Source organism: Amblyomma maculatum, chromosome 10 (genome assembly GCF_055883805.1).
Source record: "Amblyomma maculatum isolate TAMU_Amacu chromosome 10, ASM5588380v1, whole genome shotgun sequence".
Lineage (NCBI taxonomy): Eukaryota > Metazoa > Arthropoda > Arachnida > Ixodida > Ixodidae > Amblyomma > Amblyomma maculatum.
In genome coordinates this window covers 31,536,380-31,553,579 of record NC_139353.1, presented here as the reverse complement: position 1 = coordinate 31,553,579, position 17,200 = coordinate 31,536,380, and the positions used below count along the sequence as shown (strand labels likewise).

The following is a 17,200-nucleotide window of genomic DNA, read 5'->3' as shown; positions in this document are numbered from 1 at the left end:
CAATAATCAGCGATTAATTTTCAGTAACGTTAAAGTACAAGCTACGAATTACTCGCTGCGAAGACATCGTTATAAACTGGCATGCACTGTCATGTTCTGGGAAGCAATTTTACAGGCTGAAAATTTCTTTATCACTAATTATTTAGCTGTGACTAAATCTTATGCGAAGTAAAATATTAGGGTTGCTTCCAAAACAGATGCCGGATATAAAACTATTCCGAAAGAAATGGAGGTCATCTTATCATGCGACTATAAAAATGTATTTATTCCCGAACTAAACACTGATATTTAAGCTCGCATGAAGCTGTTTTACTCCCCTTGTCAGGAATGACAAGTTTGCTCGGAAGACAGCACGAAAAGTGATTATAATGATTATAATAGGCTACCAGTAAAGTACATTGATCTAGGTGTATTATGTAATATTTAGGGTAACAATTAGGTTCAGGGAATATGTTTCCCAAACATTCGAGCATTTCTCTAAAGCAAAACGTGCTCACTAAAACTTTTACGGATGCACAGAAGCCTTCAACAACAAAAAAAAAAAAAAAAAAAAAAGAAAGAAAAGAAAAGAAAAGAAATCCATATTGGCCCGGGCTGGTTTAACGTATGAAAGTGGCATCGGCTATGACGGATGATTGCAGAGGCTGGTTTTGGTGTAGTTTTTTTTTTTTTTTTTTTCATTATTAACACCACATTTACCACGTGGGATTGTTTATTGTGCAGTCAAATCCCACAGCAGAGGAACGGCTTTTGAAACAGTTGTGATTGAATCCCCCGTTCTCGAAATCAGCAGTCGAGCGCCCTTACCATTGAGACACCGCGACAGAGGTTTTTTTTTTAAAAAAAAAAGCACTCACACAACTCTATCGTGCATACAGACGGCATAGTAGGCATATATAGTGGTCTGTTCAAACTGCATTCTGCTATATGAAGCAGTCTGCGGTGGCATATGTTTTAGTAGCTGCGGTATTCCAAACAGAAACGGGAATATGCGATTTCTGAGTGTTTGCATTAACTTTTATTGACGGCAGCGACCTGATTTGCTTTGACACGGTGGTAACGACAGTACCACTTCGTTTGAGACATTGCATGTCAAAGGATCTCAAGCGCCGAAGACCGCGATGGATGATGTCCTTATCCAAGCATGACATGCTCGATACGGACAAGTATTTTTTTTTAATGCAGCGTGGGGTTATAGACTGTTCATATTTATTTTGCAAGAGACATATAAGTAAGCAAAAGCTCACAGTAACTGCGAAACAAACAAAAACACTCCTGTACACGCCGCATGCGCGCGCGTAAATCCCTGCGGGCTGGCACGCGACGCGAAAATGCATCCACACTGAGTAGGTTTCGCCGCTGAGCCGCAAGGTGGCGACTCTGCTCGATCTCGAGGCCAATAGATGGGAACCGAAATAGTATGACGTCACCGAGAATGCTGAGCAAGGAATTTTTGCATCACAAATTTAATACAAAATCACGGCCATGTTTATCTCAATTCTGGGTTACGGCGGCCCCTTTTCTCCCGAACAAGTTGCAGTGTTTTACCCCACCACGCTTCGGGTAAAACACTTATGAAGTTTTCCATGGAATGAAACAACAGGTTTTGCTCTCTGGGATAAGAAATAGCGCCGATTTATGTCTGTTTGACACGTTTTTCCACTTATGGCACGAACACATATGCGTTAGCTTGTGGGTGGATTCATGTACGCAAATATTCTCTTGCGTTTTAATTCTCTCAAAAGTGCGATCACTGTCACATTTGCCTTCTTGCTGCCTGTGTCAAACGCTTTGCATTCGAAAAAGTCGAGTAGATTACACCCCGATATATTTTAGCTAGAATCAGCGAAGTGTATCATATACATAATCTTCGTACTAACTGATAGCTGCTCTTTAACTTGAAACCAACTTTTTAATGGTACCATGTAGCTGCGCCGTATACTGCAGCGTTCCTCGCGCTCAGTTCAAAATGTTTACTAGTTACGTACCGTTAGAAAAGTTGCTACTGCTGAAGTCGGTAGAATGCAAGGATGAATAAATCTGTGCTGTGAGCGTTGGCATAGACATTGCTGTGCCCGGCCAGCTGCACAGATTCCAATTCAGCCGGAAGCCAAATTTCTCCGGCGAACGCCCGTTGAGAAGAGCCGATGCTGTGCCGCATGGCAGCGACGTACTGAAAAGAAGCATCGGTGAGTGTCGGCGGGTGTTCAGCGCGCTCGCTGGTTGGATGATCTCTCGGAACAGCAACAAATGCTGCTTTCCGGATTGGACAGTTGCAACGGTTTTCCAGGATTAAATTCTTTTAGAGTGAGCCAATACAACACGCAATTATACCTTAAACTCTTTGTCTCTTAAACTTTTGGTCCTCTTCCGAAAGGTCGCCTTGTGTGTTAAGTTAAGGAGCATTCTTGAATATGGGGGTAAGAGTCTGACGCAACATCTTATTTTAGTGAGTTGTTCTTTTATTATAATCACATGTGCCCCAGCTCCGAAATGTATGTCAACATTTTGACGATTATAATAATATAAGTCGTTACGGAATATTAATGCGAAAGCATTACTTCGCTATATTGACAGATTTCTGTCCGCAGAACGTGTCCGCACACCGCGTCCGCAGACCATGTCCGCAAAATCGTGTCCGCAGCAGCTGTGAGTAATTGAGAAGTGATAGAGGTTAATGAGTGGTCTCAATCGAAAGAGGATGAGGTAATGTTGTTCCCGAAAAATAATTAGGCCAATAAGTTAATTTGGTATATAATTAGAATAACTGGTTCACATGAAAGGAAAGGCGCAGTATCTGTCACACTACTTTTTTTTTTATTATTTATAGGAAGGGAAAGGCGCGGTAACTGTCTCACTTGATTTCTGTGGACACCGCAACCGCGCCGTAAGGGAAGGGAGGAAGATGGGAGTGAAAGTGGAAAGAGAGAAAGAGGAGCCGTAGTGAAGGGCTACGGAGTAATTTCGACCACCTGGGGATCTTTAACGTGCGCTGACATCGCACAGCACACGACGCCTCTTCGTTTCGCCTCCATCGAAACGCAGCCGCCGAGGTCGGGTTCGAACCCGGGAACTCCGGCACAGTAGTCGGGCGTCTTACCACTGCTCCACCCCGGTGGGGCAAACACTACTACTATGAACACCTGAACCGCGCCGTAAGGGAAGGGAGGACGGTAGGAATTAAAGCGGAGAGAAATGGTTGCCGTAGTGGAGACATCAAGGATGTGACTTCACGCAACCGGAAGTAGAACCGAAAAAAGGGTATATGAAAGGATTGGCGCGCAATTTGAAAGTAGCAAAGACTAAAATGGGTAAACAAGAAGTGCATGTGACGTAGAGGATGTGACGTCACGCTACCGGAATTAGAGTCGAAAAAGGGCATAGGAAGGGATTGGCGCGCAATCAAGCACCAAAGACTAAAATGGGTAAACAAGAAGTGAATTAAGTAACTATAACTGTATCTGTTAAAGGACTATTCCTTTGGTAGAGCCTGAGTGTTCCAGTAGTACCAATAGTAGTAATACTACTAGTAGCAATAGACTAGCAGTAACGACGGTAGCACTAATATCAGTGTTACTGGCAGTATAATGGTAGTCGGCATAACCCGAAAGTAGTAGTCACAGTTACCGCCCAGCTCTAAAAAAGGTGGTGGGTTGTATGTCGTGAATTATAACGTCATTGCAACTCGCCACGAATCACGCTGAGTGGTCCCGACTCAGTGACGTCACGCGCGACACCGTACTCCTCTTCCTCTCAACTCCTGCCACTTTTGGGATGAACTCCCAAAATACTTTAGATCTCGTCTTTTAAAGTTAAGCTGCGGGTCAATCTTAAGGTCACAAGACTTCCGTCGTGATTATAGCAAGGACTGGGAGAGAAGTGCTTCGTACATGAATTTTCATATAGTAACACTGAAAGCTTTGCGGTGTCGTCTCCGTATGTCCTTGTTCTTTTTGTGCGCTGTGATCATACAGGGATGTGTAACTAGCTAGCCCACCACTTCGTCCTTGTGAAAAGAGAGTATGTAAAAAAGAAAGAGAGAGAGAGAGACGAAGACTGGTTGGAAGACAAAACTGCACATTTCGGTAACTTTTTTTACCTCAGTATATTGCTAAATGAAAATACCTCAGCAGCTGTGACAGCCGTCCTGTGAGTTTTCTTTTCCTCCCTATGCATTTGTGATAGTGACCAAGCTTTCGTCTATTACTTCTGCTGAATTCTAAGGTGTTCATTCTTTCGGAGTGTAGGCGCCCCTTCCTTAGCAAAGTTGAACACCCTCATCCGCATAGCAAAGAGAAATAAAAAACGAAATTATAACGGCTCACTCAACGTGCTTCTTTCGAAATGGTTGCTGTGTGGTCTTAGGGTGCGAGAGGGGGGGCAGTGCCAACTTGTTGCTGTTGAAGGTAGTATACTATAGTTGAAGGTGTACTGTTCGGAGGAGGCAAGAGCTGAGTCAGCCAGCTAACCTCGTCTGCGCAATGAATTTTGCTGGTGCGCCACCTGTCGCATAATAACAGAGCTGTGGAAAAAACGATTTAAACGCGGCGCGATAGAGGGCAGCGTAAGCATACGTGTCAACAATTTTAGTTTTAACTAATTTAATTATATTCACAATCATGTAGCAAGATAATGATAGCTTGATAACTGAAGAGGGAAGTAGGAGGATTTGGTGACAATTAAGAAGTGAGAATTAAAAAAAAAATACGAGGCTCGTTCAGTCTCATTCTTCACTAAAGGGACGGCAGTGCTGATGCAGATGTCCTGCGTTCTACGATTCCCGCGTCCTCTGAGGTACTTTAACGCACCTAGCTGCCACGTTGGTTTGTTTGGTCGATAAAAGGTGGCAGCACAGTTCACACCACTGACCCTATGGAGGATGGAGGAAGGAAAGAGTTCGATGACTGAACCGTGGTTGTCGTTTTACGAATTATGTCCCTGCTGTCGTCGACTGCGTGGACCCGGAAACACACTTTTTCCACATATTTTTGTTGGACATTTGAATTTGAAAAATAATACGCACGCCATGAAACCTCAACGGCTTGCCATTCTTTGCGAGTATGAATGAGGTCATTCACCCCATTGTCTGAAAACGACGTCTTTTACGGTATGTGTAAAGTACATCGTCGTCACATGTTCAAACATTGCTTAATGGCATGTCTTAATGACATGTGAGATGCTCCGGCACAACTGTTTTATCCACAGAACGCCTATGAAAACATATACAGGGACGTCCAGAAGTTATTTCCAGTGTTATGAGGAGGATTGCGCTTCAAGGACTTTATTTTGCCTTATAATGGCGTCTCCCATGTAGTAAGGGAGCACCATAAATCTATGACTAAGCTACAACAGGTGACCTGGCGCCAGCTTCAGTCCCGTACATTCCCATCCCCTGCTTTCTTATCTTTGATCCATCCAGGACTGTTTTCGCCGCAGTGCACCCTGTGTGGGGCACCTAAAGCTGATTTTGAGCATATTATGATCAAATGCTCGGAATTCCACCCCCCCAGCCACTTGGCAACTCTCCGACCTCGAGCGATGGGAGGCTGCGGTGTCCAGCTCTGACCCGGCCGTTCAAAAGCGGATGACGGACTGGGCTATGGGTGTCGCTGGGAAGCACCAGCTTCCGGCCACAACACGCAGCCAAGAGCCGACCCGTCATTAGCATGTAATCACTTAAGGCTCCCAAATATAAAGTTTTTCACCACCACCACCACCCAAGTGCCATGCAGGGGGCTTCGCCCCCACTGTTTGTTCCAATGGCAATAAAATGTTTCTACCACCACCACCACCACTGGCTCTGTAGCTGAGCCACTTCGATTGATTGATTGATTAATTGATTTATAGAAAGGGAAAAGCGAGGTAACTGCCTCACTTATTTTCTGTGGACACATCAACCGCGGCGTAAAGGAAGGGAGGAAGGTGGGGGTGAAGGTGGAAAGAGAGAAAGAGGCGCCGTAGTGGAGGGCTACAGAGTAATTTCGACCACCTGGGAATCTTTAACGTGCGCTGACATCGCACAGCACACGGACGCCTCTTCGTTTCGCCTCCATAGAAACGCAGCCTCCGAGGTCGGGTTCGAACCCGGGTACTCCGGCACAGTAGTCGGGCGTCTTACCACTGCACCACCCCGGCGGGACTTTTAACGTGCGCTGACATCGCACAGCAGAAAAAGAAAAGGGAAAGAAAGACGTGCGTCGCCACAGCTGTCGTCTAGGCGAGAAAGCACTGGTGTGAATAAGGGCAATGCGTGCAGGGGATAGGAAAGTGTGGGCCTGTAGATGGCACCACATATTCTGTTCGATCTTCGATAGATCCTCGTGAGAGAGAAGGAGAGATAAACGGGAATTGCGGTAGTGGAGGGTAATGTCATGGAAAGGGAGGAGGGAGTCGCGCTTGTCCATCAGGGCGTGGAGGGGGACAGCTTTGTCAGTCATTTCGCGAATGATTATCGCTCAAATTTCCAAGCAAGTCGGACTTCACGGTATTTATTCTATGGAAATTCGGCAATATTTTATAATTATTTAAAAACGCTAAGCTCGGCATTTCGGAGAGAATATCTGATTATCAATGAATTATCCGGTTTAGAGGGCGGAAGATGGTATATGGGGCGTCTACAAAATGCATGTGTTTTTTGTGTATTTCTTTTAACACCAGCAGTTGATGCATGTTGATGCATATTTAGGAATGTTATGGTAGACGAAACTGACTTTCTAAGAGTTATATGGTCGGGCCAGTAGTGTGAAAGCGCGCGTGGAAGTTTATTTCTGCACGAGCGAAGTCTATAGGCGCATGAAATGAAGAGTTGAGGTACAGCCTTTGCCAAAAGCGTAGAAACCAGGGGGTCTGCTTCTGAGCCTTGTAATGTTTAAGAGTAGGCTTTCGTCATTCTGCTCTTAAAGGGCAACTCCGGGGGTTTTTTGACATTCGAATATTGTAGTGAAACTTTTACCACAGGTTCTTCTCTCCGTCCTGGCGCATTCTACAAAATTTGGGTGCCGTACGATAATCCGTTCAGGCGCAATACGGCTTTAAAATATGCCGTTTTCATGGCTTAAGTTGAGAGTATTTCTGCGGGCAACACTGAGTTTCTGACGTCACAAACAGTATACAGGCGTTAATGTCCACTTCCCGCGTGATTATGAAATTGTGAGGCTTATATTGAACTACCTCAGACATTTTATGCAGTGCGTCATGATTTCCATACTTTATTTTCACCATCCAACGCACGTACGAGTGTTTTTCTAATACTGAGTGTGACGTCACCGTTTCGTCAAATGTGATGTCGTTTCTGGCCGTGAAAGCAGTTTCGGTTTCGATTTGCTGTTTTTATTTTTTAAAAATACTTCTAATTGGAATTTTGGAAAACGGTTTTTTGTGTTGGAGTCAGGACGTGCCGAGGAATGTAATTCAATTAAAAGCACAAAATGATGAAAAAACCACCGGAGTTGCCCTTTAAGAGACATCTAATAGACCCTCCAATTTTAATTTGTATGTCTACAATTCCACTTTGCCTGTTTGTGTCAATAATAAAAACTGATTTATTTATAGGAAGGGAAAGGCGCGGTAACTGTCTCACTTGTTTTCTGTGGACACCGCTACCGCGCCGTAATGGAAGGGAGGAAGGTGAGAGTGAAAGTGGAAAGAGAGAAAGAGGAGCCGGAGTGGAGGGCTATGGAGTAATTTCGACCACCTGGGGATCTTTAACGTGCGCTGACATCGCACAGCACACGGACGCCTCTTCGTTTCGCCTCCATCGAAACGCAGCCGCCTGTCAATAATAAAAAACTAGATTGCTCTTATAAAACTTCTCTCAGATTGCTCTTAAGAAGAGAATGGCGAAAGATTACGCTTGTTGGCGTCTTATCGGCGTTCGTTGCAGTGCTACACATAATTTTAATTGGTTTACAAGGAAAGGCGCCGTATCTGCCCCCTTTCTCCGGCGTGTTTGGCCGGTACACTATCGCTCCTGTCGCGTGGCGTTCCTAGGCTGGTACAAGCGTCCCCCGGCCCGGCGCCCGGCTCTTTCAGGGGTGTGCGCTTGGGAGAAGCTCTGCTAACCCTGCTGTGCTCCTTCGGGGGCCTAGTTTCGAAAAACCATGGTCTGCAAAGGCCGTGCGGTGGCCTTGTCATTTCATTTCCAAAGCCAGGAAATAAATAAAAAAAAAAAAAAAAAAGTGCGGTGGCCTTGTGGCAGAGCATCCGCCTCGCATTCGGGAGGTACCGGGTTCGATCCCTGGTGCCGCCGGTTACCCACCGGTTTTTAAATGGGTACAAGCTTTCCCCCGGCCTGGTGCTCGGCTCTTCTGGGGAGAAATGCTTGGGAAAAGGGGTCACGGCCCAAATAGTTGCGCCGATGTGGCAGTGATTCGTTCCGCCATCGGACAACAATAAGTCCGCCTTGCGCGGCAACAGCCCATTATGTGGCCCCTTTTGCGAAGCTCCTTCAATACCACGAAGTCTTTCTTTTTCCAGCAAAAAGCGAGACGGGAGAGGCAAAAAAAAAAAAGACAAAGAAAAATGCACCAGGGGATCTTCACTGCTGGCTGTACACTTGGTGTCGTAATCAAGGGACAGCAGGAGGAGTTTCAACACTTGCACACACCAAAAAAAAAAAAAAAAATTAAGGACACTGTTGCTGCTTCTGCTGTTGTGGTGGCAAAGGGCAGCTCTGCCTTTTGCCTCTAGGATATAAAGTTTACAAAGAAAAAAAAACAAAACAGAAACAGCACGTAAATCAGGAAAGACGGCGGCTTGGACGACGAAGAGGCTCCCTAGGCAGCGATGGTACAAGGGTTGCAGATGGCAGGAACGCTAGACAAGAACACATCTCGCTGAACTCGCGGAATATGACAGATCACGCGCACAGATCTCGCGAACAAATCGCGCACACAACTCCCGCGCACGGGATTTCATTCCATGAACCTAGAAAGGAATTTGCCCTAATAATCCTTTGCCATTCTTCATCTGATATACTTGTCGAGGCGATATAATTAGCGAATCTCAGATTAATGCAGTATTCTCAATTAACCTTTCTGCAGCCATTCCCAATCCAGCTCTCTAATGCTTCCTCTAGTAAACGGTGAAAAGCACTCAAGAGATCCTGCCTTCGTGACTAACAGCATTTCTTAGAATTTTAACAGCGACGCTGTTTAAGCCGGAGGTTGTTTCGTGCAGCTATAGTGCAGCTGAACGTGTTTGCAGAATGCCAGCACCGTGACCGGATGTGACAGCATGACATGACCGGATGTAACGTTATCAGGACGTAATGCATGGTCGCGTCTATAACCGGAACTGACGTCATCAGGATGTCACATTCGTGCCGTGTCTAACAACCACAACAGACGTCGCATCCGGTCATGACCGATCACTTCACCAGACGATTCATGCATACGAAGTTGACCCCATCGGGCGTCCGATCCAGGCATAAGTGCTCTGCCTTTCATATGAACACCGCATCACACAGAAGCAGACGCAGTAAAGCACGAATCAGTGGCGTTACTGATTGGTTTACAGCAAAGACGCAATATCTGTGCACCTCTTAACCGGTGACAACAGATAAACATGACGGGTCTCAAAGTATAATTGCTGATAACCTAGTCGAACCAACCGGAAACAGCATCGCTTTGGTGTCAGTCTTACACGAGGGGTTAATCTGACCTATATTTCGGCCTCTATTTAGGCGAATGCCTTTCTTGGCTTATGGTGAAAAAATTGGCTGGGGCTTAGCTTTTGTTAAGCCGGATAGGTTGCGAAAGCAGCGAGGCGACGCGTCTTCTCTTGCGGAGGCATGGCGACTGACTTGGCCGACCGTGAACGCGAGTATATCACCCGGCTCCGCTACCCACCTCTCTATTGTGACTAAAAGCGAGCGCAGCGCCAACAGAAGGAACGAAATGCAGCAATGCGCCGCATTTAGCATATATTCTTGAATATATTCGTGCTTGATATATTCTAGAGCACTGTAGCCGCGTCTTCACGCGTGGCTACCGGCCGCCACTACGCTGTTGTTGTTGTTGTGGCTGTAGGAAGAAGGAAAAGAAAATTCACGGGCATGCTACTGGCTCTGTAGATGAGCCACCTCCGCTGCCTCGTGCGGACAGAAGAGAAAATAGAAAAGACAAGAAGAGGGAGAGAAAGACGCGCACCGCCACAACAGCCGTCGTCCACCACCGAAGAAGTGGCGGGTGCAATGATGGCCTCCAACAGGTAAAATTCGCTGGCATGCTAGCCCGCGCTGCAAGCGGCGGTGACCTACTGTCTCAGCCCAACCCCGTAGGGCCAGGAACTGCCACTCTTCCCCCTCACTCCCCCCCCCCCCCCCCCCGCTACGCGACGACTGGACTTGGAAGCTCTTCTCTCTCACTGGTATGACGTCAGAGGTCATTCTAAAGGTCAAACGTGGCTACCGGCCGCCGTTACGCGAAAGGCCGTTCATGAGCGTAGTATTGCTCTCGCAATAAAAATTGGCAGATGCTTAGCTCAGCTATGCCAGGATATACGTAGCGAGAGGTAACGTTTCCCTGGCTGAGCTTGTTGTGGTTCTTCATGCTTAGCAATGAGAGACAGCTTTATTTATGCCATATAGGGCACTTTGGACCACTAAAGTGCGATGAGACGGAAGCGTCTTTTGCGCGGTGTTCTGAAGCCCTCCACTATGGCTTTCCCTTACGACTCGGTTAAGGCGTCCGCAGAGGATTGTGAAAGATACTGCGCCTTTTCTTTCGTGTCAACAAATTTGAAACGCCGCTGGTGCACGCTGTCAACTGAGCCTGCTTCCCTATGCTGTGTGGTGCGGCATTCGAGGAAGCACCAAATATGGCGCCGCACGGACGCCTAGATCGAACCCCCAAGGTTGAGGTGGTGAAGGTTGGCAGTTCCTGGCCCTACGGGGCTGGGGCGGTAGGTCAACGCCGCTTGCGGCTGGGGCTAGCCAGGCACCGAGATGTCAGCGCACGTTAAAGATCCCCAGGTCGTCGAAATTACTCCGTAGCCGCCTCCACTACGGCTCCTTTCTCTCTTTCCACTTTCACTCCCACCTTCCTCCCTTCCCTTACGGCGCGGTTACGGTGACAACAGAAAACAAGTGAGACAGTTACCGCGCCTTTCCTTCCCATAAATCAATCAATTTGTACGTTGCCGCTGATCAGACCAACTGGGACGCTGTTCTTCCTTTCGTGACGTACGCAAACAATACCGCCACGCAGTCAACCACTGGATTTAGCCCTTTCTTCCTGCTTTATGGGCATGAGGCATCGTCCACGATGGACACTATTTTACCATATCGTCCTGACTCCTCCGAGTGGACTCTCCTTTCAGACCTTGCCAAACATGCGGAAGAATGCCGCCAGTTAGCCCGCAGTTTAACATCGGAATTGCAAGGCCGCCAAAGTATCGTCACGACAAAGATCAGACGCCACACGTTTTCCCTACAGGATCCCTTGTTTGGCTCTGGGTTCCTGGCACCCCAGCGGGATTGTCATCAAAATTTCGAACCGAGTACCACGGCCCCTACCGCATTGTCCGCCAAACCTCACCTCTGAATTACATCGTGGAGCCACTCACTCCCTCTTCGGACATGCGTCATCGCGGCCGCGAAACTGTGCACGTGAGCCGCCTCAAAACGCTCCTCTTGCCCTCACCACGGTCACCAGGATGGCTCCTCTTCGCTCCGGGGGAAATTGTAGTGAACTCTGCGAAGATATTATGAAGACAAGGATGAACTAGGCGAGGATATCACAAAGACGAGGAGAACGACGAAGTGCCGCTGCGCTGCTCGAGCTCGCTTGTGGAGGCCTAGACTGGCTGTGCTCTTGTGTGGTTCTCTCTGCAACTTGGAGAGGGCTATTATCCCTGTTAAAGGACAGTAAACACCCCCTTTCAAATTAATCAATCAGCCACCGAACTTTATTTGTTGTAGGCCGTCATTGCACCCGCCACTGTTTCGGTGGTGGACGACGGCTGCTGTTACTGCGCGCGTCTTTTTCTCCCTCTTCTTTTTCCTTTCTTCTCTATTTTCTCTTCTGTCCGCACGAGGCAGTGGAGGTGGCTCAGCTGCAGAGCCAGTAGCAGGCCCGTGCATTTTCTTTTCCTTCTTCATGCAGCCACAATAATAACAACATACCCCAGGAAATATGGTCGTAAATTATTTGAATGCTGTGAATTTAAAAGAAATAAAAAATTCCGCCTACAGCAAACGAACACGTCTTACAATCATCTACGTGGTGTTAATCCATTGTGCCACAAAAGCATCGGATAGTGCGGTCTTCAAATGCGCTCGCTGTTACTGGTTTCGATTCAACGTACTAAAGATGGCGCAACGGACACAACTGGCATTATCAGAGGATTACTGCAAGCAATTTTAATCTAGCAAACTATTTTATTGCGTATGCATTTTAGTTTATGCACTCCAATGTACACTAAAAAAAACATATAGCTTTATTGACTTCCTTTTTGTTGTGTTTTATTTTTTAGTGACGCCACCTGGCATTTCCTTTTCCGTTGCTGCAATTTTCAGGGAATGGGAATATGCTGAACGGTCGGCGTGCGGACTCCAGTCGGCAGTGAACGGGCGCTTTTCTTTTGTTTTGCCGCGGTGTCTTACGTGTTTCCCGGTGCTCGTTTGTGCCGACTGTCGTGCGAGGACTGTGAGCAACGTGTTTTTCGCAACCGTGGTGGTGTGCCCTCTCTCCCGTGCATAAGCCTGCACAACCAGGTGGCGGTAGCAGCAGCGGCGGCGGCGTTACAGTGGCTAGAATAAGCGGCGTGCAACGTGCTACCATTTCTCGCCCATGGAACAGCCTGGAAAAAGGAAGGGCAAGAAACGTACTCACAAGGACGGGACGCCTGGCGAGCCTGAAGAATACATCGTCGAGAAGATTCTTGACCGGCGCGTGCAGCAGGGCAAGGTTGAGTTTCTGCTCAAGTGGAAAGGCTACGGGGACAGTGAGAACACCTGGGAGCCGGAGGAGAACCTCGACTGCCCACTCCTGATAGCGCAGTTCGAAGAGAAGCGCAGGCAAAAAGCGGAGTCACCGCCCGCGCAGAAGATGGATGACAGCGACGCGCCGAGCCGCAAAAAGACCGAGAGTGACGCTAAACCTCGTGGCTTCGACCGAGGCCTGGAGCCGGACCGAATCGTTGGGGCAACCGATTCTTCAGGGGAGCTCATGTTCTTCATCAAGTGGAAGAACTGTGACGAAGTGGACATAGTGCCTGCTCGAGTGGCCAACGTCCGTTGCCCGCAGGTAGTGATTCGTTTCTACGAGGAACGCCTGACCTGGGACACTCGCGGAAACCGCGATGAAGAGGCCGAGAAATCGACCAAGGCTTAGCGAGCGAGTACCCCCCCTTCCACTCCGCCTTGTTACTTTTCGCGGCCGAACTGTTTTATTTTTTATTCCCACCACGGCCATCATGTGAGTGTCCGGTTGACAGGTTGCGTTGGTACCGGGGAACACTCCGAATTTCTGCCTTTTCTTTTCATGTGCAGACTAAGCCTTGTCTTGTTCCACCTTTTCTCTAACCGTGTTTAACCAAACACACGCAGGACGTCGTGCGAGTGTCAAGCCGTTTTGCAGCGGTGCAGCTTGGGGTGAAGTGTTTCTATCGGTAGTTACTGTGTTGGCCCGGTATGTTCGGTGGAAACCGTCCGTAGCGACGTGTTTTGACGCTCCATTTCTGCCATTCCTGCAGTTACCGCTGCACTTTCCTTTTCCATTTGTCACTCGTTTTGTTTCCCATGTGCAGTTGTCCACAGCGTTCCACTGCGTTGATCCACTTTTCTCCCGCTTTGTTTTTTTTTCGTTCCCTGAAATCTTTTTTAGTTAGCGAAGCGTGAATGGAAGCCTCTGTTTTATTCATCGAAATTGGATGTCAAGAATGCGCTAAACTCAATAAAACCAAACAGGGTCACAAAATGTCACGCTTTCGAGAGTTAACCCTTAAGAGTATATCGAAGACTTATTTTTTTTTTTATTGCTCTGAGTTGGAGTGTTTCACGGGTTTATATTCATGTACAAAAAAAAAAAGCACAGGAAATAAAACAAAAAAGCTTCACCAGCATTCGTTGGGGGCAAAAAAAGTGACCTTACAGAAAAGAACGCTTTCACTGTGAGCGCGGTGAGCGTTTCCCACAGGGTAGCAGCTACGGTTGTCACGGGCCCAGTAGAAGAGGCAGCAATATAGCCCTAGGAATTGTTCAAAAAGGAACCAGCACTATTCTCAGTGATTCCAAAACGGCCCTTCGCAACTTCGCCAAGGGTCGTATCTCTGCCACAGCATTCGAAATTCTTAGCGCGTTGCCAAAATATAGGAACGTAGTGGATCTGGTAAGGGTGCCGGCTCACTCAGGGTTCCCGGGGAACGAAGCCGCTCACCAATATGCTCGAGGTTTTGTCAGCTGAGCTGGTGAGGGGATCTCGGACGCGGGTACCCGACGGGGTGAGTCACTGGGTATACGTGTCATGCCATTACTACTTATTACAAGGAGCTAAGAGCGAGCCTGCCTCTTCCTCACGTTTCGCTCAGCCGAGAACAGGCTACCACGTGGCGCCGGCTGCAAAAGCGGTCATAGCCAAACCCCTGGACGTATGCAAAAATCTTTCCCGACTTAGTAAATGCGTACTGCCAACTGTGCGGCGAGCCTGCCACCTTAGACCATATAATCTGGGACTGCGCGGAAGATCCGCCTCCGGCAGATCAAGTACCATCCCCCTCGCTGGAACACTGGGAAGCTGTTCTCGCGAACTGGGATCCGGACGTCCAGTTGTGGGCCTTGACAAAAGCGCAAGCGGTCACTGACAGACAAACTATCGGCCACCTGTACCAGCTGAGTGCAATCGAAGGCCAAGACTGAGTCACTGACAAAGATTTTTTTCTCTCTCTCATCCGGCGCGCGAGTCAGAACGCAACACCGTTTCACACAAGCCTAATCACGAGCCACATGGCGTACGCAATCTCCTACCTCCCTTTAAAGCGAAATGAGCGGGACCGCATCAACGCGCTCCTCAGGAGCTGCACGAAGGTCGCCCTCCGTCTACACCCCAGCACTTCTACTACCCGGCTTCTCAGCCTCGGTACACACAACACATTTCAGGAGCTGGCAAAAGCCACCCTACCAGCACAGCTTACTCTACTGTCGGGTACGCGGTAGGCCGCACTCTGCTCTCTCAGCTAGGCGGCATAACCCCGATCATTCTTCCTACCCAGGGGGTCCCCCTACCTCTAGACGTACGTTCCCATCTCATCATCCCTCCTATTCCCAAGCACATGCACCCTGAGCACGACGGGGAACGCTGGGCAACCCGCGCCAAAGCCCTGCACAAGGTGTACGGCGACAGTTCCGAGGTAGTTTACGTGGACGTGGCAGAGTACTCGTAGGGCTCATGCATGGTACACGCCGTGGCCAACAATGAGGCCCGATTACTCACATCAGGCTCCATCACCACTGACAGCCATTGCGCTCGCTCTCATCTCCACCTAGCTACTAAAATTTTACCCGACTCAAAATCAGCAATATCAAATTTCGCCAATGGCCTGGTATCCCGCACCGTGGCTTGGCTTCTGCGCTCTTTGTATCCTATCCACCCTGTAGCCCTCATCTGAACCCCAGTACACACAGGTCTCTCGGGTAACGAGGAGGTCCACTCCCTCGCCCGAGGTCTCACTTTCCGGGCAGGAGTCGGATCCTCTACGACAGCCCAGGAGCGTCTGCTTACCTTCAAAAATATCCTTACCTACTACCGAGGTAGTCGGCGCGTTTACGCACCTCCGGCTCCCTCCGTAACCCTAACCGGGGCCTCCCACTGGCACCAACTCCAAACATGTACTGCTACCTACCCTCTTCTCCTTTATGCCCGCTACCTCGAGCAGTTGTCTTCTTGTAAGCTCTGCGGGAAACCGGAAAGACTTTGAATATTGAATACTATTTTATTGCACATAACACGTTACAGAAGGTGCTGAACAGCCGAGGTTGTCGCCTGGCAGCTGGCTGTTTTTGTTGTGGTTGTAGGAAGAAGGAAACGAAAATGCACAGGCCTGCTACTGGCTCTGTAGCTAGCAACCTCCGCTGCCTGGTGCGGACAGAAAAGAGAAAGTAGAGAATTTTTATCTGTTGTAGACCGCCATTGCACCCGCCACCGTTTTGGTGGTGGACGACGGCTGTTGTTGCGGCGCGCGTCTTTCTCTCCCTCTTACTTTTCTTTCTTCTCTAGTTTGATGGAGGCGAAACGAAGAGGCATCCGTGTGCTGTGCGATGTCAGCGCACGTTAAAGATCCCCAGGTGGTCGAAATTACTCCGTAGCCCTCCACTACGGCTCCTCTTTCTCTCTTTCCACTTTCACTCCCACCTTCCTTCCTTCCTTCCCTTACGGCGCGGTTGCGGTGTCCACAGAAAACAAGTGAGACAGTTACCGCGCCTTTCCCTTCCTATAAATAAATCAGGCAAATCAGGCAGGTGTCCACAGAAAACAAGTGAGACAGTTACCGCGCCTTTCCCTTCCTTAAACGAATCAATCGATGGAGGCGAAACGAAGAGGCGTCTGTGTGCTGTGCGATATCAGCGCACGTTAAAGATCCCCAAGTGGTCGAAATTACTCCGAAGCCCTCCACTACGGTTCCTCTTTCTCTCTTTCCATTTTCACTCCCACCTTCCTCCCTCCCCTTGCGGCGCGGTGTTCACAGAAAACAACTGAGACAGTTACCGCCTTTCCCTTCCTATAAGTAAATCAGTTCTCTTCTGTCTGCACGTTAAAGATCCCCAGGTGGTCGAAATTACTCCGCAGCCCTCCACTACGGCCTCCTCTTTCTTTCTCTTTCCACTTTCACTCCCTACTTCCTCCCTTCCCTTACGGCGCGGTTGCGGTGTCCACAGAGAACAAGTGAGACATTACCGCGCCTTTCCCTTTCTATAAATAGATCAGTTCTGTCTGCACAAGGTAACGGAGGTGTCTGACATCCGTGTGCTGTGCGATGTCAGAGCACTCTAAAGATCCCCAGGTGGTATTACCCCGTAGCCCTCCACTACTGCTCCTTTATCTCTTTCCACTTTCACTTCCACCTTCCTCCCTTCCCTTTGGAAGGGTATCCACAGAAAACAACTGAGGCAGTTACCGCGCCTTTCCCTTCCTGTAAATCAATCAGTTAATCAACCAGGCAGCGGAGGTGGCTCAGCTACAGAGCCAGTAGCAGGCCCGAGCAT

General features: G+C 48.5%; 1 pseudogene; it reads left to right on the top strand.

Annotated features, from left to right (window-relative positions):
- Nucleotides 1–12,645: 12,645 nt before the first annotated feature.
- LOC146176062 (chromobox protein homolog 3 pseudogene) lies at nucleotides 12,646–13,406 on the top strand (annotated as a pseudogene).
- The last annotated feature ends 3,794 nt before the right edge of the window (nucleotides 13,407–17,200 follow it).